The sequence below is a fragment of the Falco peregrinus genome, chromosome 3, assembly GCF_023634155.1.
Source record: "Falco peregrinus isolate bFalPer1 chromosome 3, bFalPer1.pri, whole genome shotgun sequence".
In the NCBI taxonomy this organism is placed as follows: Eukaryota; Metazoa; Chordata; class Aves; order Falconiformes; family Falconidae; genus Falco; species Falco peregrinus.
The window spans coordinates 73,145,210-73,170,143 of record NC_073723.1 but is presented as its reverse complement, the minus strand read 5'-3'; the positions used below and the strand labels follow the sequence as shown (position 1 = coordinate 73,170,143).

General features: G+C 38.0%; 1 protein-coding gene across 2 annotated transcripts in view; it reads left to right on the top strand.

Annotated features, from left to right (window-relative positions):
• Positions 1 to 24,934, top strand: part of GABBR2 (gamma-aminobutyric acid type B receptor subunit 2) — a 487,842-nt gene that overhangs the window by 240,302 nt on the left and 222,606 nt on the right. The gene's annotated exons all lie outside the window — the stretch shown is intronic.

The following is a 24,934-nucleotide window of genomic DNA, read 5'->3' as shown; positions in this document are numbered from 1 at the left end:
ACAGGGACACGCTTCGTTAAGCATGTACTTGGGCTGCAACATGGGTAGGCAAGGAAATCAGTTTTGAAGAAATATGTATTTCAGTTGTGCGCAGAGGGAGTGCTTTTAGGCACTTCCCTGCAGCAAGAGCACGCAGGAGGCTGGCGTCATTGCTGCCACTGTGCAGTTGCCTGTCAGATTCTGTCCCTATGTTAATTTAAATTGTCTTGGGTATCAATTAACCTCAAAACATGTTGAAGTAGAACTAAGACTGTCATACATGTCACAAATTGGTTCAAGGAGGAAATTCCTATGTATAGACATCAGCAATGAGTACAGGCTCAACTTTTTGGTGTCCTTAATTGCTGAAGAAGCCTATGTTTTGTATCACAGTACAATTGAAGCTAATTTAGGATGTGTTAAGTAAAAAACCAATCATATGGCAAGACAATACTAGAATCTAATTTCCTGTTCAATATGAATTTTGCTTTCTTTTTACATTGAATTTGACTGAAGGTTTCTGTAAAAAGAATTGGGTATCCCATTGCATCCATAGCAGGACTGGATCTTTAATAAACCTTTCAGTCAGTAGCAGCTACGAACCAGACTGCAGGGACTCAGACATCTCTGTCTTGAGTTATTCCAAGTACAGTTATCTCTCAAGGTGGTTGAAATTGTATATTGCTATGCAGTTCTCTTTTTTTGGTGTTTTTTGTTCTTTCCCTGTCTTAGCATTTTGCCTGCTGTTTAGTCTTGACAGATGATTATGTATAATTTCATTAGCACTGCTTAATTACCCTTCACTGCTTCCCTCCCTCCCACCAAAAACCCCACAACCCCAAATCCCCCAAAACCAAAAAACAAACCCCCTAAGATTAAGAAGGCTCTTTTTTGTTAGTTTCAGAGACACCAGCAAAACCTCACATATGAACTGCATCCCTTTAGGGAAGGAATGAATCAAAGTTTCACCAACCACATTCGGCCATGTTTACTTACTTTATTCCCCCAGGTATAATGCTTTTTAAGGAAATTACCGCACAATTATTCGCTGCATTTAGTGTTTGTCTGAAGCGCTTTGTAAAACATTTCTCTACCAAGTCATCGTGACAATGCACAGCCAAAATCTGGTATTTGCAAGGGTCATGCTTGTTCCTATAATACATTCACAGAAATATTTTAATCAGAAAAATATGAAAAGAAAATCTATAGCAGCTACACTTCCTTATGATATAATTGGAACAAACAATACTCAAGTTTTTCGGGTATGAAGAAGGGTTTTATAGCAGATATGAAATGTTTTGCATTGATATGTTCAGAAAGTTGAAGGAATAGATTGATTCTTGCCAGAAATATTTTTAAACTTTTTATTCTTCAGTCTAATAAATAGCTGTAATTTCTGACCTAATTTAAAACTCTCACTGGAACATAAGTTTTACATCTTGGAGTGCCATATCTCATTTTATTTCTTTCCAGAAAAAATATTTTAGTATAAAATTTTTATAATTTATTTTTAAAAACTTATTCTAAATAAGAAAAGGACATTACTTTATTCTAGAGTATCTGTGCCAAACATAAAATGAGTTTCTAAAAAAGAGGTAGTAAAAGGAAGGACCAAGTCTTACCAATATTCAAAACCCCATCCAATGATATAATAAACTATGTTGTTAGTTATTAGGTAAGAGGAGAAGGTAGACAAGAAGCTGTAGACAAGAATCTAAAAAGGCAAAATCTATTAAGAGGCATCTTTCTTTATGCTTTCTGTGAATATGATATAAGCAATACTGTCATGTCATAAATAATAAATCCCTTTACCCAGTTTTCATTTTCTTTGAAATTATTTATAGTTAACAACAAAAAAAAAAATTAATCACTGTTGAGTGCTGGGTTTTTGTGGAATTTTTTAAACAGTTTTAAAAAGACTTGCTGGGAGTGAAGTGTGCTAGTTCCTGATTACACAGAATGTCTTTTTTTTTTTTTTCCTTCTTGGAGACAATATTTAGAAAACAGTTTAGGCTATTGTCTGAGAACTTGACAGGACTAATCCTCTTTTTGTGCATCAGAAGCTCAGTACATAAATGTTGCTTGTTCTAATTCTACTGTCAGAAATCTATTGCTAAGAAAATTATAGCTATTCCTTAAATTCCTGAAGGTTTTGCTCTTTTTCTGGATTTTTTCTCTCGTGGTTCCTTCTGTTATTTTTCCTTCACACTTATCTGACTTATAGTCATGTTAATTGCCATATAATTTTCTCGTATATTTTGAACAGAGAGCAAAGTAACATACTTGGTGCTTTATCAGAAAATAGTAAAACAGTTATCTGCAACACTTTTTCAAAGGTAAAATGGATACTGGTTTACAGGTGCAAAAGGACTATGTAATGAGAAATGCAATATTTCAGACCTGCAGGGATGTTCCTACAGTTTTGTTAATCTGAATGTCCTAATTCTGCAGTCAGATCCCCTGACGCTGGCTGTTTTCAAAATGAGTAAGGCACTTTGTGGTTAGAACGGTCCATCTGCAACAACCAGCTTTCAGGACAGGATTCCTTTTGATTTGTGACTAGTTTGGCTTTCATGGCTTAGATTTTTTCTAATTCCTTGCTTATAAGAGCACTTACTTTTTAATGGGGAAGTTATTGAAACAAAAAATCTCTTAAAGGATTTTGGACTATTTTTTCCACTTAATCCAAATAAAACCAGTTTTGTAAACTGAATGCAACCGTGCCACCTTAATGGTTTATAAACTGCCAGATGCCTGTTTCCTTGCTAACATATCCTTCTTCTCAAACGGCACACATTCTTTTTGATAACCTAACTGTCAGAAAATGAAAGATAAGAAAAGAAGTACTCGCACAATTTATTTTGACACAGTTTAGATGTCTGAGGAGTCCCCTTATGTAGTTGGTAGAGCCACTGGAAGTAATTTAGAGCTGGAGAATCTACTGAGGTCTCTGTTGAAGTGTTACTACTTTGAATCAATACAGAGTGAAAATGTGATGGGAAACAAAAAAAATATATGGGATATCTAAATATATGGATTACAATTATACAGCAGTTTATAGCATACTTCCTATAATATGCCCATCACGTATGTGTGAAAGAACAAGAGAATTTTCCACAGAGCTAGAATAATTCTCCTAAAGCAAGATAGTTTGCCTGAAAGATTAACAAGAAAAAAAAAAATAAAAAAGAAAAATGTCTAACTTTATTTCGTATAATACTACTACCATAGTATAACTTGTAGGGTTGATAATTAGTGAAGAATTAGTGCTGTCTTCTCAGGTTAATGAGTCATATTTAGTGCATACTGAATGAAAAGCCATCTAGAGAAGAGAAGGAATTTGTTTTAGTAATTTTTTTCCCTTCCCCCCCTCCTTTGTAAAGGCTATGGGTGGTTACATAGTACCTTACAACAACAGCAATGTTTATATTTGTTATCAAAAAATGTTGGCTATATTTGGAAAGACATTATATACCATATTTGTTCTCAGTATGTTGAAAGTTTATATTGGTTCCATGGGGTATCCAGGTGGTAGGAAAGCCACAATGTATTGATGGAGAAAAATTTTATTTTTTTAATGCAAAAAAATGACATTAGTTTTAAAAAATACTTCCCTCTAATTTTCTAGTCACTTTTGTCACTGATGTGATGTCCTGAACGTTACCAATTCTCCCTGGTTGTTACAGCCTGAAGTCCTGTAACTGTTGCGGTAGGGTTTTCTGCTGCTTGAGTTTATTGCTGTTACTTGTGATTATAAATCAGGTTTCAGAATTTTTAATTTATTTCTCATCCTTATGGCCTTCTATTATTTGTGCATAATGGAAAATGTATTACAGTAGAGGAGAGAGAAAATTAAATACAGTGTTGTCTGTCTTTTTATGCCAACCAGAAACTAGCACAGTAGGATAAAATTCCATCACAGTACCTGCTGCACAATTGAAACCACAGCCATGAAATAGCAAGTCTGTGCCTGGCACCTTGAATTTGAATGGATCCAGTCATGTTTCATAACTGGAAAAATGCTTATTGATATGAAGTTAATTTTCTATCTTGATGCTGATTATTTCTGAAGATTGATTTTAGCAGCTTGCCTCCACTTTCCAGGCTTCAGTAGCCACTGTTTTACCGAAATCTCAGAGATATAGGAGGTGTTAGCAACAGAATAAGAACAGGGAGAAAATATTTATTTCATGTCATCCTGAAAAAATCACATACCCTAAGACTTAAATTAAGGAATACTTTGCTCTTTGGCAGACAATCAAATGGAATTAGCGTGGATTTCAGCAGACTGAATTTATGTTTAATTTGGGGTTCTAACAAACATTTCTGTAGTGGCATTGATAAGTGCAGTTAATTTTGCATGAACAGTTCTGAATAAAGCCTCAAGTGCTACTTATACCTGGAGCAAAATTTTCTTTGTTAGCATGGCTGAGGTAGGGCAGATAGTAAAATTATTGGGGGGAGGGCAGAAATTTTAATCAAGCAACTTCTTGTTAATCTACAATAGTGCTTTAAAAGTACATTTAATTTTATAAAGGGGTGTGTGTGGAGGTTTAGTGTGCAGTGGAATACCTAACACTATAAAGATACCTGTTCCTGAGAAATGCTTTTGAACTTTCCATCAAATTTGACTTGGTTTTAATTATGAGCATTTGACAATTTGCATTTGGCTATTATCCATAATTGGGTGATTTGAGGGAGTCTAGTACACTAGCAAGATGCATTATCAGGAAAACATATGTATGTATGTGTATATATATGTGTGTGTATGCACACACAGGCATGTGCTTACAACCCCACCTGACTGTTGGCCAGTCTCAGTTTTTTCCACACCTGACCCCACGGTTTATCAATGTGAACCTTGTGTTTCCTCTTGATTTTTCAGAACTTGCTTCCTGGTACAGGGTTTCTTCTGTAGCACAAGAAAGAACAATACTTGGGGACTAGCTGTGTGCAAGACCTCCTGAATCTTTTTATGGTTTTCCTGAACCTTGAACCTCCCTCAGTGGAGATAAACATGGTGAATCTCTTACTTCCTTACTCCCTCCTGACTTCTAGTACATTTTCCAACTCAGATGAGCAACTGAAAGCAGTACAGTGGGTTGGTTAAATAATTTGCTCCTGACATGGCCAGTTCATTTAGTAGACTCTTTAAAATAGCTGCTAAAGTAAGCCATCAGCAAGTTTGCATAGGGTCATAAACAATGTTTGCTCATTAGGAAAATTCAGTGCAAATGTCTTCATCTGCCAACGATGCAAAACTGCATACAAAAGGAAATCCTAAATTGTTAAAGTGAGAACTGAGATTAACTGTGACATTTCAAGATTAGCCCTCAAGCTAATCAGCAGCTGACGATATAATAGATACAGTTGGTGGCAAATAAAAAAAGGTTTTAGTCTGAAGTTGCAGAACACTTTTTATTGCATCTGTCATTCTAATAGGTGGATATTTGATGGAAATAAATAAACAACATACATTAACAGAAAAGCTAGTGAAATATTTTCTAAGATCTGGCTAATGTGTCTTACCTTCCTCTGCTCTATATTTAATTTTGTCTGTATCTAGACAGTGTTTAACATAATACATAATATGCACTAGAAGCTGCTTTTTTGCTGCTTAGGGTACAAAGAGTGGAAGTCCCTACAAATAATCAAGAAACAGCTTTGTTGAAGGTGATTGCATTGTCTAAGTGGTGGTGCAGGTTTGTGCTTCACAAAGTAGTTCTCCTTCAAGCTTCTGAAGAAACAAAGCACATTTCAGTAGTTCCACCACCCTGGTTTTTCTGAAGTGTGATTTGTTTTGTAGCTGCCTGCTTCCAAGCCACCTTTGTTTTAACTTTTTTGGGATTTGTTTTCTCTTTTTCTGTTTTTCTTTTCTGTATTCTAAAGATACTGAAAGAGGGGACAGCCTATACATGCCGGACAAGCAACATAGGAACTCTGCTATCTCTTGCATAAGTTAATTGTTTTTCCTGATAAATAGATGGCATTTTGTGTTCTAGTTAAACAGAAGTACTAGGTAGGTAAGGTGTTCCTTTGTCACCCCTCCAGCATGTAGTAGAAAAAGAAGGAAAAATGATATTTATCTTCTTTCATTGTGATAAAACCCTGTGCCTCACTTCACCAAGTTCTTTTTGACAAGAGATAGGAAACGTTGTTCATGTGCCTGTTGAAAAAGGGTGATACGAGAATATCTTACAGATACTTATGGAGAAGTGACCCTCTGGCAGTAAGCATACCAATGAAATACCATCTCTGAAAAATAATAGAAACCTGTAGTAGCTCTGTCCACCTATACCATGGCTTCAAACCGTGTCCATATCTTATGATCAAAGGCAGATGACACATGACTGTGTATCTCTGGTGATGATCCCATATCAGCAAGATAATGTGCACAACATGCTTCTCCTCCATATACAAGCCCATGGAAAAGAGTTAAGGATTTGCAATATATGCTATAAAAACTGTTTTGACAGAGACTCCTCTGCCATTATAATCCAAAATAAAAATGTGGTGCGAGGTGTGTGGTGTTGACATTGTTGCAAATTTCCAATTTTCTGCTTGTGAAATTTAGCAATTTCTGTCACTGAAACTGCAGCTGTACCCTCCCAAGGAATGACTAGAGCACTGCTGTTAAGGGAGGTGCAGAAGGAAAGTGAAGCATGGTGCAGAAGGAAAAGTCTTAGGTGCTTTAACTGCCCTAGGGCCTGATGCAGTTCTTGATAGCTGTGCTAGCATATAATGTGTCAATTAATACAGTAGCCTAGCAAACAACTGCAGGTTAAAATTATGTCAAGGCTCTTTCAAGTATTGTTGCCTGTAGAGGAAGATTGCTCCTTCCCCAAGAGAGAAATATCTTGAGTGCAGAGGGAACAGATGAAGAGTCAGCAGGGTCTGGGTTCTGGGAGAGGAATTAAATTTATAGCCATTTCCCTACCCACACACACACCTTTTTTAAAGAACAATGAGTCTAGAAAGCAACATTGCAGGAAAAGGTTTATTTAGGAGAATATAATGGGAAAGGAAAAGATTTCCTGGAAGGCTTTCATGTCATCTGCATCACTGAACAGTTCTGAGTTTTCAGTCCCCAGTGCCTCTTGTTCTTCTTCTGATTTGTTTGATAGTGTGTAGAGTTTAATGAACATCTTCTCACCTGACTGTGCTTTTCTTGAAACTGATTTTACTGTCCTTGTTGAAAAGCAGATCACTAACAGATTATACTTGTTTCATAGAAAACAGACGTATATGCATGGGCCATTTGTTTACTAGATGGGCCATGTAAGCGTGTACTAGATGGAGCGTGATGGTCCTGAAGAGCCAGCTAGGCTCTGTTATGGTTAACTGGCAGATGAGGTGTGAATCAAACAAGTACAGACTGGTACAGGCACAGCTGAACCGTGCCTCCAGGTGAGTATTTGCAGATGATGCAACGATGTATAGGTAAAAACCAATCAATCACAGACATTCCAGACTAACAGTGTTTTTCAGTGTTATAATTATTCCTGCATTTGGTGTCACTAAGAGAAGAAAAAAAGATGTATGGCAAAATTAGGGATGCTACTGCTTCTATGTCTCCATTTGAAATGACAAGCAAAGATCTTCCATGAATACTTCCAAGCCCTCTGTGGCTTGGGGATGAAACTCAGCAAACATAGTACAGCCTTCAGCTGCAGCATATTCTCAGTATGCACAGTGGTCAGAGCAGCAAGATTACTTATCCTGCATCAGCCACAGTCCACAAACTCCTCAGACCTTGCTCTGATTTATCTCCCTTCCCTCCTAGAAGACAGCATGGCAGAAGCACCTCAGTTTACAGTTGAGATGTGAATGCCCTTCAGTCATGACTCAAGAGTTAAAAACCGCTATGATTTTAGAGATAACATATTTTAGAACTGGTATAAAACTGAATTCCTGAGTGCTTGAGGGTATTACAGTTCTTGTTTTATTTTCCATGGGAACAGATGTTAACCCTGCTGCCTTGGGATCCTTCCAGCTCTGATAATTCCATTCTGTGTACCTAAAACTCTCACTGAGATTTCAGACAGATAAGGAAGTTATTATTTACTAGCTTTACACCAGGACTCTTTTGGGACAATAAATGCCATAAAGATGCAAAATTTTAGTGTCATTATTCTCACTTATTTTAGTATACATTGCATTTTATTATTATTTCACTGTACAGGCAAATTATAGTAAGATTTTACTGGTTTGATCCTGTTCCTGTATCAGTGAGTGGGAAATCGCTTAATTTCATCATGAGCAGGAGAAGGTGCTTACCTAGCAAAGTGCTTTAATAAATAATGTGAGGCTATGACTAGAAATGTTATTCCAAAATCCTTTTTGCTCACAGAAAATTTAGAAGCAACTTCTTCTGAAATGCTTTCTAGAATTAATGAATATATTTTAAGAGTGCTGATCAGTTGAGTGCTGTAAGTTAGTAATAAATGATTAGACACAAGAGCTTGTTCAAGCATATTTGAAGAATGCCTTTAGATAGTGTGCAATGTGGAATTACATGACTCGGGTGTCAACTGTGAGCGTTTAAAATAATATGGTGTATGAATTTAAAAATTAACATCTAGTGATGCCTATAAAAGCTGCAACTTCTAATACAGATCACGTAAATAAAAAAAATGCTGAATATTTTAGTGATCATTTATGCTCATTATAAATATTATTTTGGCACAACAATGTAATTCTTAACTTTTTGTCAGATATTTGGGAATATGAAATATGGAAAAAAGATAAAGGGAGAACTCTCAGAGAGTGTACACATAATATTATGAAGGTTGAAGCAATAGGAAGACTCATAAACCAGTTTGTGAAAATCTTAATAATAACTTTCTACTGTTCTTTGAAGAGCTGTTATCATACGAACATATTTTGCTTTATAATAAATACTGAGAGTTTAGAGAATGATTAAAGCACATAAATGATATATTTCTAAATATCCTGAAATCCTAGATCAGTTTTTAATTAATAAATTATTACGTATAAAATTAGTTCTAACCTGCTTATTTTTATCCTTTACATCACTGATTTGCATATTCTTAAGAAAAGGAATAAAATAAATGAATTTTTATGATAATTTTTGTACCACATTTACAAACATCTGTTGATTTAAGTTAATTGGACAACTCTTCATTGATGAATAGTTGCATGGCAAACTAATTTCTGTTCTATCTAGGCTACCCATCTGTGGACAATTTTTAAAAGCCTTTAAAAGGAGTCTTGTTTTTAATTCAGTGAAAGTGACCCACATTGATGTTATAAGAATTAGAATTTAGACCGCTGGGAATTTTTGTGTGCACCTAAGAGCAAAATTTTCCCTTGGGGAATATTTTGCAATGTGACATTTTTGCTTTCTAGCCAGCAAAAAAAATTAAACTTTTAAAACTCTATTTTAATTCTCTTCACATTGCAGTACTTCTGAGATTTTGGCTTCACCAATTAACATACTCTCCACTGCTGTTAATCTTTATGACAGCTCAAGGCACAAATATTCCTTAACTTGAATATAGCATTTTGCTGAGTTTGAATCCACCTATAATGTTAAAAACGGTTTTATTAGCTGACTTAGCCTGGAAAAGTTCTGAGGTTGTCAGGTCTGATGTTCAATGGATTATATTTTCATACATCACTGCTCCTCTTTTCTGGCAGTCATGTTTCCTATGATGAACTAGTTTTCTTCCTTGGAGAGGTGCTCCAGTTGCAAATAGGGTTCTTGGAGCCTGCAAGCATTTTAGTGAAACACGGGGAAATTAAAGTATTATAATGGCATTTATTGTAGACAAATGCACAGTACATTTTCAAATAGTTTTCTAGTATTTTTGGAATCAGCTTTTAAAACTTCTGGTTTTGTTACCTTCTGCTCTTCTTCCCACCATCTGCTCATGGCAGGTTGTTGCCTCAGCCATTGCTGTTGATGTGAGATGGCTTTTGAATTATCTAGCCTCTGCTAGAGCAATGTCAAGATAGCGTTCTTTTTTAAGATTTCGTAACACAGCAAAGATCTTGCACTTCTGTAGAGTATATGGTATGGTAGGACTTCCCCCTTGGAGTTCTTCACGTGAAGAAACTCATGGAAGGTGAGGAAGCCGAAAGTGTAGCAAGGCCCTTGCTGGAGCCCCTTCAGTCTAGGACGCTGTGACCTGCTTGTGCTGAGTCCCACCTTCAGAGCTGCCGTAGCAAAACAGGCAGTGGCCAAAGGCAGCACTTAGCAAAGTAAAGCAAGCTGCCTTGCTTTTTTCTTTTTTTTTTTTTTTTCTTTTTTTTTTTTTATTCCCAGCCACCTCATTTGAACAATTTGTAAGTATTAATGTTCTATAGGTTTTAGAAAAATAGTCTCAGGATTCTGCCTTCTGCATTATCACCCACTTTATATCTGGCCCGTAATGACAACTGAGGTAGTCAACATATAAACCCAAAGCACCGGGCAGGAAGCAGACTATTCCCTCATTTTGTTATAAACAGTTTTAATCAAATCTAAGACCCAGCATGCTATACTTGTTCAGTTTTTCTGTGTGACCATAATTTTCCCAGTTTTGTGATAATGACCTCAAATGCACCAAAATTATAACCGTGCCTGCTAACCACTGTCAGGAACCAGATTATTCTTTTAGAGCATGGTCTAAAAAGAAGTTCATACGTCTCTGTTCTTGATAGTTTTAGCAATATCTGAATTTCTATATATCCAGCCTCCAACATCTAGCCAAGCTTCATGAAATCTTAATTGTCTCTCCTAACAAGTCTTTCTGCCTCTCAACCAAGAGCTTGTTGGACTGCTTTGACAACATTTGATCTTGTGTATGCAACTAAAATAAGCAAATCTGTACCGAACTCTTTCGCATCAAGCCTTTTTGTCTGAGTGACCCTTCACCCTGAGCATAATCTGCACAGTTTCTGTGTCATGCCGCTCATGTAGTAGCAATAGGTGTAATAACAGGGAATCTAGATTAAAACAACCCAGACCTAACTAAAACAACATAGCTTAATTCCAAAGAGTGAATTTACAGTTAAGCAGTTATCATAGATCATGTAAGTAAAGCTGTCCAGGGCTGATGTTTCCTTGTCACTGCCGAGGACACTCTATGTACTGCATGGTGGCATGTAAAATTCTGAGTGTCATCATAATACTAACAAACTGAAAAATTTTCCAGACTAAATAAACACAAATCAAGAGATCGGAGAGAATGATTTGAGTGAAGAATTGTCCGTATACGGTATTTAAAAATCAGCAAAAACTACAGTGGTTTTCCATCTATGATGAACTGACATCTTTTTTTTTTGTCAAATCTATTATCAGTAGGCATAATTTAGCTATATAAGAGCCAACTCTTTATTTGGAAAACTTTGAAAAATACAGTTATGGATTGTTTTGCACCTTGTAAATGCTACACCTTCTCTACCTTGTAAATTGTGCCACAAAAACTTCCGGTGAAATTCTTCTGTCTGTGCAATTTCAATTCTGCCTCATTCATCCTAGCTGCTGAATTAGACAGTGGTTCAGTTGTGTTTGCTCATGTAATTTGAACGATGTTGTGCATAAGCAGTCATCATTATGAGTGCTGCAAAATATACAGAGCTAAGATCCACAGCTAGAGTCTGCAAAGAATATTGTCCCTAGAGTGTGAGACAGCAGCAGAGACCCTGGCAATATTCCCTTCCTCCCTCAGCCACGCTTGGTGAAGGACACGCTCCTGCTCCACACAGTGGAGGAAATAGCTTGTTGAATCATTTCTGGCATCTCAGGAGCTGGAGGTCTTGCCTCACCTGGCTGTCTAGTCTTGTGTGCCACTACTTGGCTTGCTTTCTGATGCGTGGTGGTGGTGGTAGTGGTGCGGCATCTGCCTGGTGACTGTGGGGCCACAACCTCAGCATGTTCCTGTTGAGCTACTTGGGTTAAAATGTTCTTCAGGAGTTACGAAGAGGGGAAGAAGTTACGGTGATCAGAGGTGCATGTCTCAGCTGAACGTGAATTCTGTGAGAGAGAGGTAAACTGCTGTAGCCTGGAGGCTCTCGTTCTGCTGAACTCAGATGTTTGCTGCATACCAGAGAACCATGTGAGCATCTCCAAAAGAGGCTGCAATAATATTTTCTAATTAGAAGTGTTAGACTTTCTTAACATTGAGTTTTCTAAGATCACAGTCACATCTTAGAGATACCGTTATTGGCACTTTTGTTTTAAATGACCCTGAAGCTTGGTATTTGAAACCCATAATATCTATATTGTCAGTTAATTTCCTTTTCGGGGGGTTGGTTGGTTTTTTTTCATAAATCTTAAATCACCACCTTTTCTTGGTGTCTGGCTACACATTTTCTTCCTCATCGTGACAGTTTCATTCATACAGAAGCAAGGCAAAAGTTCATAAAAAGCAATTATGACACCACAAAGTTTGATAAGAGATTGAAAATATAAATTGCCTCAAGTAAGAACACATAGATCGGTTAAATTGAATCTGGCAATAAATCAGTCAAGCTACACGTACAGCTGAGGAATAATTGTTTGCTGGTCCCTTTGGATGAGTGCAAAACAAACCAATGCAGCATTAAATACTGTGTAACATACTGATTGTTGCAAGCTGTGTGTAGACCTCAGCATCATCACAAAGCCATTGTAAGGAACTTTCCGTTGAAACCTGAAATTGTTTATTGATTTATGACTGATTTTTGTGTGACTTTAAAGCTACTCCTTTTAATGGAATTTATCCTATAGCCTGTTCTTCGAGTGCAGAGACTGTGGCACTGTGGAAATTTTGATCTCTCGTGGAAATTTGGTTCTCTTTGTATCTAGATAATGTTTCTGTTAGTTTCCATGTTGAAGATGCAGGTTAGTTTATATATATCAAAGGGCCATTATTAATATTCTAGAAAAGATTCAGTGCTCAGTTTTCAGCCTAATGTTTCAGACCCGTGTGTGTTAGTGTCAAGTTTTCCCTCTTGCAGAAAGCATTTATGGCAAGACAGACATCCTTTAGTGAGTATTTCCTGCAAGTGCAGTAGACCAAATCAAGCTTTTTCTCTGCTTTAGATCTGTTTTCCATAACACAGCTGTAGAGTCTCACGGGACACAGAAGGGGCTTTTTCCCCAATTTGAGGCAACCACTAGCCTGGGAGGGAAGGGATGGAACCTGGTCCAGAGCACTTCTAACATGCATCCCAGCGGCTCCTGAGTTACAGGAACAGGAAAAGCTGTGGCAAAGGGAACAGAAATCCCTGTAGATGTGGTTCAGAAAACATTTGTATAAGTAACTGTTAGGGTGATGAGTATTAAGCATACTTTCCCTTAAAACCTAAGTAGTGGCATCTGAGTTGTTGGGCTCATAAATTTCTGTAGCTGTTACTGCAAATAGATATACATGGAAGGAAGAAAGGATGGAAAAAGTTTTAACTACCTAACCAATTACTTCTTGTCATATCTGGGTTTTATATTTGGGCATTTGGGGTTTTTAAGATCTGGGCATTTTAGATTTACATATTTGTGTGGTTCATCAGTGAGTAAATGTCAGCTCTTTAAAATGTTCAGTAAAGATGCAGCTAAGCACCTGAAATAATACATTCAGGGTATTTTAGACAAGCATTTTGGTAAATTGGTCAAAGGCTTACCCAATGACAAGTAGCATTATAAAGAAAAATAAACATGGAAAATCCTAACACCATTTACAAATGTCAAACTGCCTATTTCTCTACTGTAAATCAAGGGAGCATATAATGTGTAACCAAATGTTTTAAAACTGTAGAATATTCTTTCTCTACTTCTTAATACAGATACTTAAAATTATCGGGGGCAGAATAGCTGAATTTCATTTTTTATTTCTGAAAAATATTTTCCCTGAGGCTTTCAAACTGTTTATACTGGTATATCTCTTAGGCTCTGATTAAGTGCAGTGCTTAAGAGCACACTGAGTATTAAGCATGTGTATTCCAAATGGACTGGTGAAGGGCTGTGTTGAATCAAGTCTTAAAAGAGTGCGTTCCTTGTTTTGCAAGGTAGATTCTGTCCCAGTAAAAGAAACATTTCCCATATAGAGTTACCATGTAGTATTCTGTCTTTGTGGAACTGTCCTGCAATATCCCAAATGCTAACAGTAAGGGAGAATAAAATTGTTATACAAAATGTATTATACAAGTTTTAATGTGCATCTCAGTGAAAATTAAAGGCATGTCAGACTTAGGTTTTTCAATAAAGCCATGCCACAGCCTGGGGGCTTGTCATGGCTGAAAATGCAGTTTGTGACATGCTTTTCACTTATCTGAGCGACGTGCAAAGGCAGTGCTACATAGAACCCAAACCACAACGCTAGCAGAGATATAGTGTCTTAGGCTTTTGCAGACTGCATATATTTTACCATCTTAATTATAAATAAGAGTATCAAATTCAGATAATAAAGTTACTTTAATAACTTCAGTGTTAGGTTGGCTTTATTCTTTGAGGTCTGCAAATGCTTTTTAAAATATGTAAAACCATGGACTCCTCTCAGTAACAAAGCACAGCTGTATGCAATGCAATCCCAATAAAACACAACAATCTTATTTTCTCTTGTGTCTTTCATACCAACTACATCTCAGACTGCTTTCCACAATGCTCGGTAATGCTTGGCAATCCATAGGAGAGAGTAGCCAGGAAAGAATCTGCTCCAAACGCCCTGTGAGTCACTAGCATAATATCCTTCAATAGTAGATCTCATACAGGAAGGGGAACAAGTGAAAAATTCTGAAACACAGCAAATCCTTCACACTTTAATGAGATTTTAGGAAGGAAGAAGAGGGATGGCTATATTTCTGTGCCAAAGTAAAGTTCTTTTTTCTCCAATTTTGTAAAAAGAATTAACTCATTGTGGTAAAATATTTAAGCTCTTTTACATTCCCAAGATTCTGTTATTGTTTCAATTTTATTTCCGTTACGAAAATGGGAAAAGTTACTTGTAGTAACCACAGCCTTTTAGGTAAATGCAACTTTAAGTTCATGTCCTCTTAACTTTTGTTAAATGGCAGCCAAAATAAGGCACAGTTTACATTCATAATTCAGACTACACTATGTTTGACTTAAACACTGATTGTAATTAATCAAATGGGCATGGTTTGCTTTGCAGAGTAACAATGCAGATGCTGTGGTGCACAGCCTTGAAGCCCTGCACACGCAATTTGCTCTTTACCACCACCTCTCTTCCACTCCAAGATGGCACTATCTTTGACTCTTATTTCTACACTTGCAATAGAATCCTGCTGGTCATGACCAAAGCTTGATGTCTTTAGTAAAGACAGATTTCTCTCTCCCAGCCTTCTTTGTGCTGTATATCTAATCTGCTTCTCCTGCTATAGTTCTTCCTTAATTACCTTTGCAGCACCTTGATGAAAAAGCTTTTTTTCTTTGCTGATTGCCTCCTTAAAATATTTGCAGCAATATCTCTTTTTACTTTTATTCAACCATTCTGTATAGATGGAAAGATCTTAATCCTCCCCAGGAAATTAATCCCTGTGTACTTAATTTGATTTAAATTCCTCTACCAATGCTTATGTTAAGAAGTTATGTGGCAGTGAGCAGGCCATTGATTTAAATGCTGTGATCTGAGAGGGGAAATAGTATTTGACATGCATGATGTTGGCAAAAGCTGCTTTTGTGTTGTGGCTTTCTGAATTTCCCTTCATTAATGCACATCTTTCTGCAGTGTCAGTGTTTGTAAGTGATGGGAGTTTTCTCAATACAAGTTATTCCTAAGCTTATTCCAGACAGGCACAGGCACTTTTGTTTCTCCTCCTCTGCATTTTTCCTCATTACCTCCAGTTTGCACATTAGTTTGTTTTTCATCTACCAGCTTTTATTGTAAACACTGACTATTTTTCTCTCCAGATTCCTGAAGCCTGCATGTTTGGTTAGCTTAATCTTGTAATTAACTGAAGGAGGGTAGTACGGATCTGGGTGGGAACTGCCGGCATTCTCCCCAGCCTTCCTCTGTGCAGTCTCTTAACAATCAGGGTAACAAGGATGCCTTTACTGACAGAGTATGTCCAGATTCTCTCACTCCAATGTTAATAAAGACAAGACCTGAGTGATATTTGATATATATTGTATTTCTAAAATGCGCAGTAATCAGCATGTATTTGTACTCACTAATTGCAGACATTTAACATTAAAGATACTAAATATTTCTTCAAAACTGGTATGTATCAAAATTTTCCCCAAGACTACTGACAATGATACTATTGACATTTATATGTTCTACTTGTGTCAGCAAAGAGAAATTGTAAGCTATTTTTATTTGGAGTCTGGGTGAAGTGGAAACCACTTTTTAAAACCCTCCAAAGCCAAAAATAGATTAGCAGGAGTTATGATAAAGTAACAGGAGTAACATCGAAGTTTGTCCCTACTCGTTATGTAGGAAAGCTGTATATTGAACGCTGCTTCTTGGAAGCTTTTGACAAATGTTGCTTTTACAATCCATTTCAAAAACAAAACCTGACCTGACCTGATTTGACTGTAGAGCAAAGTTTATAAGTTTAAAGATGATGTAACTTGCAAACCATCAGTTTTTCAAAGGCCATTGTGGTGTTTAGTTGTTGGCTGGGGTTAAACCACGACAGTCGTATGTCCCCATACTGGTAAAAGAGGTGAAAATAAGAAAAAATAAAACTTCCTTAGAAACCAGATGTGGTACTGTTTGCTTCAGTAGAAGGGGTCGTAATCTTCTTCAGATTAGCCATCCAGGACATGAAAGGGAAAGATGATTCATCTTAAAAAGCAGTGTCTTGTGATCTTGTTTCAGCCCTGATCTTCCGCTCTCCCCCCGTTTTGTCTCACTGTTTCCTTTTCACTTTTGTGGTATCAGCAAACTCATGCTGGGCAGTAAACTGAGCTCTGATGGGAACTGTGAGTCTGAAATAACTGCTCCCCTGACACTCACAAGGTTGTTTCTTGGTGTAGAAGTAGAGTAACCCAGCAGCAGCAGTCTTGGGCTGGTGTGTGTAAATCACCATACTGCACCCTGCAGGGGCAGCACTCGAGTTAAGCCTGCTGTGGATTAGGCACCCTCTCCAACTTTGCCTGAAGAGACACCTTGTGACAGGCGCTGACAAGCTACTTGCATGGTGAGATGGCTCTGTTTCGAAGGTCAGAATCAGCTCTAAGTGTTGTGGAGTGTGTTAGGCTTGTAAGGAGCAGCCAATCTGAATTTGTATTCTTACGAAAATGATCTGCGTGATCTTTCTTTTTAATGAATGGTGTTTCATGCGGTGTGTCTATGTCGTGGCTTGACCCTGGCTGGCAGCTAAGCCCCACACAGCGGGTCGCTTACTCCTGCACAGTGGGACGGGGGAGATAATTGGAAGAGTCTGAGATAAAGACAGTTAACAGGTAAAGCAAAAGCCATGTGCACAAGCATAGCAAACCGAGGAATTCATCAACCACTTTCCATAGGCAGGCAGGTGGTCAGCCATCTCCAGAGCAGGGCTCCATCACACATAATGGTTACTTGAGAAAACAAATGCTAACAATCCAAATGTGTGCCCCCCCCCCCCCCCCCCCCGCCCTCCTTCTTCCCCCAGATTTATATACTGAGGTGACACCATGTGGTACGGAATATCCCTTTGGTCAGCTGTCCCAGCTGTGTCCCTTCCCAGCTTCTCGTGCCCCCCAGCCTGCTCGCTGGTGGGTTGTGAGGAGCAGAAAAGCCCTTGGCTCTGTGTGAGCTGCTCAGCAGCAACCAAAGCATCCCTGAATTGGGAACACTGTTTCCAGCACAAATCCAAAACATAGCCCCATACTAGCTACTATGGAGAAAATTAACTCTTCTCAGCCAAACCCAGCACAGTCTGCATGAAAAACTTGCATTTGTTGTACATTGAAATGAATTGCCAGATTTGACAAAACTTGAAGGTTTTTCCTGGATCTGATGCTTGTTGAAGTACTGTGTTGAAGTGGGTTTGGATGAAATGAGAAAAGGAGGAAAAGCAGAACTAACCCAATACTTTATCCCTGTTGAATGTACCTTGTTTTCAGGAAATGTGCTGTTTATTTCAGTTGAGTTTCTGTTTTTATTGCTGGGTAAAAGAGGTGAGTAATCGGAACAAAACAAAATGCCTGAAGAGTCATGAAGGGCTTGCTATGACAGCACCCTTAGTTCGTTACAGGGCGGGCTAAAGTTGTGGAACGATAACATGTCTCCCCAGTCAGCACCATTCTGAGATACACCAGATTTGATTGACTGCATACAGTGACCAAACAATCTTGACTTGGCACACACAGAAGAAAAAAGTACAATTTTATGATAACTAATATCTATTGGCAAGAAGAAAATCAGGAGCAAGAGTTTTCTAGCATTTGATGTGCAGAAAATTTAAAAATAAAACTTCAATAGGAGGTTGTGCATTTGAAGCATGCTTGCTTGTCCTATCATGGATTCCTTAGATAAATTTGGAACTGAATATGGTTCATATCAAGCTATAATTGGAGATATTATTTTAGGAAACTGTTCCTGATAAAAAGAACATTTTAGAGGAAAACTCTGTAATACTAAAATAACATAATAGTTACTAGATTGTATTTTATGTGTTGGACTGATAGACTATCATAACATGGAAATTACAGTTATTTTATTAAATATAAACAATGAAAATGGACAATACTTTGCCATTTCCCTATTCCTCACCTGTAATACTCAGTATATTTGTGATGTGTGACATACTGATTTTTACATACGCTTTTATCTTGCACATTGTAAAAGTGGGAACATTTTATATCCACTTGACCATTTTCACTCAGAAGGAAATAAAGAGTTATCATAGTGCTCTACTACACGTGTCGGTTGTATAAATTAAACACTGTTGAATAAAGACAGTAGCTGGCTTCTGCTTTAACTTCAGGGGGAATATGTGACTCCATGTAAAACATATTTTGTTTGGGCAAAAAAGTTACAATGGCCTATGGTAGTTCACATCCAAAATAAAACGTCTTATTCCTGTCACTGAGAACAGTTAATAAGAAAGTGTCTCTTGCTTAGATGTGATCTACAATATTTAGTCCATTATGTTCCATGGGAATACTTCCATGAATGAAATGTTATTGGAGTGAGTAGTGGCCCGACTTCTAGGAATAAATCTTAAAGAGGTTAAAAGGCTTAGAAAACCTCCAAACTCTGGTCTTTAATAGTAGTGCAAGTTCTGGATAAAAATAGTTGTCATTTGGACACATTTTGACAAAAAAGAAAAGATGAATGCTGTCTTGAGAAAGAAATTTGTATTAATTAGACTTCACTGATGTCAGTAGAAAACTTCAGGTATTTTCTATGATGCTTTTGATCCAATATGGATTAGAATGACTGGAGACATAAATTTTCTCCCCAGACATCACCTTTCAATAGGATACTGATAGTCTCTTGGAGATTAGAAATAAAGAAGCTTGCAACTAGGAGCAACTTTACCACTGGATCCACTGCTCCTTGTGTGCACACCACTGTATAGGGAGCAAAATAAAGTTCACTCTTTAAAATGGAAGAATATGAACATTGTGTCTCTCTTCAAGAGTATGAACATTGTGTCTTTGTCTGTAGGACAGACTGTGTCCACCCTGGGAGATAAATTAGAGAGCACTGGAAATTGCTCCTGGCTTCAAGCCACAGAAATTATTCTTAGGGTTTAGTAGGTAAAATTCCTTCTCCTGAATAAGTTGAGTCAAAATGTCACATCCTCATCAGCAAATGTCTCACCTCTTCTATTCCTGTATAGTCCCCCCGCCACATTGCTGAGAGAACATTTCTGATGAGAAAAAAGGAAGAGCTGATAGATAAAGCCCTCTCTGTCTCCAGGGGTTACCAGTGCACATTGTCTGATGGCTAGTAATAGAAGAGAGAGAAATAGGATTGAAAAACAGTGCTGCATAAATTCTTTTACCTAACTTGGACGGTAACATAGCCCAGCACTGCATTGTAGCCAGCACCTCCTGGTACCCAGATCTGCATTGAAAGTTCCTAATCATTTCCTATGAGTTCCTGTCCAGAGGATAAAGTTTTTTTGTATTACCGTGAGATGCAGGCCTTTCCAGGGAAGTTGACTTTGTTTAATGCAGGGGTCCTCAAACTTTTTAAACAGGGGCTGGCACGCGGATGCAGTGGCAGGCAGCCATCTGCGGCTGCTGGGTTTCCCCCCCCCAACCCCCGGCGGGGGGTTCTGTAAATACCGGGGGCCACATTGAGGACCCTGGGGGGCCGTATCCAGCCCGTGGGCCATAGTTTGAGGATCTCTGGTTTAATGGCTTCAGAAAAACAGTCTGATATAACTGGTATCTTCCTATACATGGGTATTCTAAGCTTTTGATAACAAGATAATTTATATGCTAATAAGATTTCCATTATTGCAGCGATTGCTTTCTTGTTCATTAATTACGTACACTTTGATCAGTCAGCATTAGTACTGTGCATAAAATAGCTTTACAAATATTTAATAAATGTGTTCACGTTATTAGTGTTTTTAAAGATAGCTGTTGCTACAAATTAAGAGATTCCTTTTCCAGCTTAGAATATGAAGATAAAATATGATCTAATTTGAGAAGGAATTGTTTGTGTTAGCTGTTTTGCAATTAATTCTTTTTATGAGTGATAAAAAGAGAGTAGAATCTACTTTTAAGCACTGTATCCCCATTCTATCTGGAATTCAACATTGTCATATTACTGCAATGTATGAAAAACATCATAAATATTCATTGAATGCCAGTGGCAGAGAAGGAAATACTTTCTTAGTCTAATACCGCTTTCATGTGAGACATGGAAAAAGAGGCTTCTCATTAGTTATTTTGGGACATTTAATACACTGTAGGAATGCCATACACTTGGCCAATTAACATAGATGATTGATGACAAATATTTAAAAAATAAAGTAACTGATTTTTAAGGGCACCTGTGAATACAAGGTTTGCTGCTATTGTACAGAGCAGTGCAGTTTGTCAAAGTATTAAAAAGAAATTTAGTCCCATTCAGTTCAGTGTGAGTGTGTTGACTGAGATAAGGAAAAGGTTACGATACTGGAGATAGCCAGAGAAAATAATGGAATCTGTCATTTGTCTTCCTTCAGGCTGTTTAGACATTATTGCTGTCTTTCTTCATGTACTCCTCTCCAAGAAGCCAAGCGCCTGATGCCAGAATGCTTTAATTATGGAGGTGTCAACGTGAGCTTCAACTCATTGCACTTTTTTAGAATTTGTAGTATTGGATCTTTTCTAGGCAAATGAAGAATACTGCATCTTTAAACAATGGTTTCTTTGTTTTCCAATCAGGTCTCTTTCAAGTATAATGGTTCCTAGACCTTGAAGGTCTGATTTCTCAAACAGGGCTGAAGAAAGCAGCCAAAGTGATAAGATAACAGTTTCTATACTGACATCGACCCAGGAGGCTTTTGTGTGAGGTAACCTTTTCTTTCCCTGGGAGCAGAAAAATGGGCAAACAAAGGCTGGGCTGCTAGACTTCCCTTCAAAGATCTTACCTTAAAATCATTTCCGCATCCTCTGCAGAACAGGGTTTCAGGGCTTCCTGCAGCATGAGCTGAGGTCTGCCAGCAGTGGTCCCATCGGATTTGCCCTGGCATCGGCTTGCTGGGTTGCTAGAGCACATTGCTAGGGCTCTAAGAGCAAATCAACCCAGCTCAGCATGACTCAGGGGTGTGGGGCTGGGGTACTGCTGTTGAGACAATGATTTGGGAGGAAGAAAACCTCATCTTCTATTCAACTGAGTATAGTCCTTTCTGAATATAAACCAGGGAAATTAGTGTACATTTGTATATATTAGTCTCTAAAGAGTGCAGTTATGAGTCAATCAGAAATTATCTGTTCTTTTGAGTGATATTCGCCACCATCAGCCTTTTGATACACGCTTTTTTCCCACAATTTAAATATCTGAATATTTTCAGTATTTCAAAAAATGTAGAAAATTGGTTTTACATTTTCAAAAGAAAACACTTCATCTTTTCCTTTCAAATAAAGTATTTTTAAAACCTGAAAAGTTATTTAATTTCTTTTTCCATGTAAGAAAATTCTGTGGGATTTTTCCCTTTTTCCAGCATTTTTGCTTTTTCCTTTTTTTTTTTTTTTTTTTTTTTTCAACTAAGTACAAGTAAATATACCAACTTTAGAGTCTCTTAAGTATTAAAAAAATGAATTGTGTTCTTTTGCCAGATTATTAGAGGACAGACAGCCTTAGTCTCTCAATGAGCAAGTGACAGGATACAAACTTTCACTACACAATTAGTAATGCCTACATGTAGACATCATTTAAACTACATGTTAGTAAAACGTACTAAATCAAACCCAAGTGTAGAAGTTCAGCGTCTCTGTTCTTTGGACTATGCTCAATACAGTCAGCTGTACCTCATGGCGAGCCTGCCTGAGTGCACGGGAAATGTAGCAGAATATACCTGCGTTTCACGTAGTCATTTGATGGAGAATCAGAAGAGAAATAAATAAAAAAGGCAGCTAGAATATAGCTGTAGGAGAGGTGACCCCAGGCTGGACTGAAAGGGCTAGGAGAAGGGGCTCTTCTAGCAGAGTTTCTCCAAGACACCAGTATCAGCTCTTGAACTTATATTATTGAATATGTTTATTTTTGCCTCATACTAAAAGTAGGAGTGTTACTCATGCAACTTGTTGATAACATGGATTTGAAAGGAACTCTTAAGGTAGAGGAGAATTAAAATATCATATAGGAAGAGCTAAAGGATCTTGAGGGTTCCATTATGAGACACTGGAGGAAATAACAGTAAAAAATGCAAGAGTATGCACTGAGGCAACTGTCTGCTTTAGACATACCAGAGGCATTTAAAGAGAATGTCAGTATCCAAGGTTCAGACAGCAACAGCCCAGTATGGTTCCTCCTCAGTTTCCCTCTCAGAAGGCTGAAATTCAATCCCTGCCTCCATTCTGGAACATGAAGTTCCCTATACACTTTGTGCGTGAGAGAGGGATTTCAGACTGGCCAAGTAAAAGCTTGTCTCCTATATAATACCAGTTTTTGTGGTGGAAGGATAGCTAGGTTTTTTCCTCTCCCTGTGGCAGCTCAGAGAATACCTAGTATGCTGAGGAGAATTCCTTGTTCTTTGCATAAATGTCAGCCAAAAATTACCAGGGGAAAAGCTGTTTAGTCCAAACCGTACTGTGATCCTAAAAGTGAGTGTATGGCCAAAAACAAGAGGAACCTGAAAGCTAGAGAAAATCCTGAAATGACAAGAAGATTCAGGTTCAGAACGAGTCTTCTGATGGGAATGGTGGAGTGAAAAATTCCCCATGCTTAGTTTTGTAATTTCAAGAAAGGGCTTAGATATGAATGTGTCCCCTTGCAAATGCATTTATTGATTGTAACTCACATCCATTTACGAGTTTACTGACTTCATTCTGCCTATGCTCCTCTTGAAGCTAGAACTGAGAGCAGTACTTTAAAGATACCTGATGGTTTTTTTTTTCTTTTTTGTCCAGAAGCAGTTTAATTGTAGCTGAGGTGAGAAAGGGGATTCACTAGACAAAGCTTGGTAGTCTGGGAATCTGGTGGTACTCCCAGACTCAAACTGATCATGTTTTCCTGTGTAGATTTACCAGCTTACTCGCCTGGGTGCATCTGAATTAGTCTGCATGACATGGTGTAGGTATGATGTTGGGTATGAGAACGGGGCTGAAGGGGGAGAGATGTCCTAGCCCTTAGCTATTTCATGTCATTAATCGGACTTTGCACACTGCCTTGACTTAGAAGAAAAGCAAAAAGAGGACTTACTTTACTAATACCTTACACTTCTCATTTCCGCAAATTAGCTAGTGTGACTTAAGGGGTGACAATGAAATATTATCTGTTGCCCTTTTTTCATCTTCATCATCATGTCTCTAGGGGATCTTGAAGAGTTTACAAACAATGTCTTTCTTTAAAAATTACACTGTTTCTCTGTTAAGTGAGTGTGAATTCTAGATAATTGTTGTGGTTTAGACCCGACTGGCAACCAAGCACCACGCAGCCACTTGCTCGCTCCCCCTCACCCAGAGGAATGGGGAGGAGAACTGGAAAGGATTGTAAAAGTCAAGGGTTGAGATAAGAACAATTTAATAGGTAAAGCAAAAGCCACACACACAAGCAAAGCAAAACAAGGAATTCATTCACCACTTCCCATGGGCAGGCAGGTGTTCAGCCACCCCCAGGAGAGCAGGGCTCCGTCACACCTAACGGTTACTGGGGAAGACAAATGCCATAATGCCGGATGTGTGTCGTCCCTCCCCCCCCCCCCCCCGCCTTCTTCTTCCCCCACTTTATATACTCAGCATGACGTCCCATGGTATGGAATATCCCTTTGGCTAGTTTGGGTCAGCTGTCCTGGCTGTGCCCCCTCCCAATTTCCCGTGCCCCCCCAGCCCTCTCGCTGGCAGGGCCCAAGAAACTGAAAAGTCCTTGATTCAGTATAAACATCACCCAGCAACAACCCAAAACACCAGTGTGCTATCAACATTGTTCTTACACCAAATCCAAAATACAGCACTGCACCAGCTACTAAGAAGAAAATTGACTCTATCACAGCTGAAACCAGGACAGTATGTCTCAAAGTTTTAGTATGACATTGATTTAAATTAATTCTAGGCAGAGAATGTATTTGAAACAACAAAGTATTTCACAAAAGTTTTTAAGAGCAACCATCACAGTGGGAAGATGTTTAAATATCAGTAAACCTTAACTTCAGTGTTCCGAAAATGTAGAAAAAGTGATCCCAAAGTAACACCCTTACTCTAAGTATTGCTTTATGAAGTCTAAAGAGAGCTATATCTTTGAGAGCTCTCATGTATGCCAGCTGGAAAGCTGTTATGCTGTGTAGGATCTAATGGTATATGACGCTGATCACTCACAACTCAGAAACTGAACTGAACTTCTTCCAGCATCTTTGGATCTGTTTTCTGAAGAACATGGAGACTGCTGTCTTTCCTCAATAAAACTGCTACAAGGATATA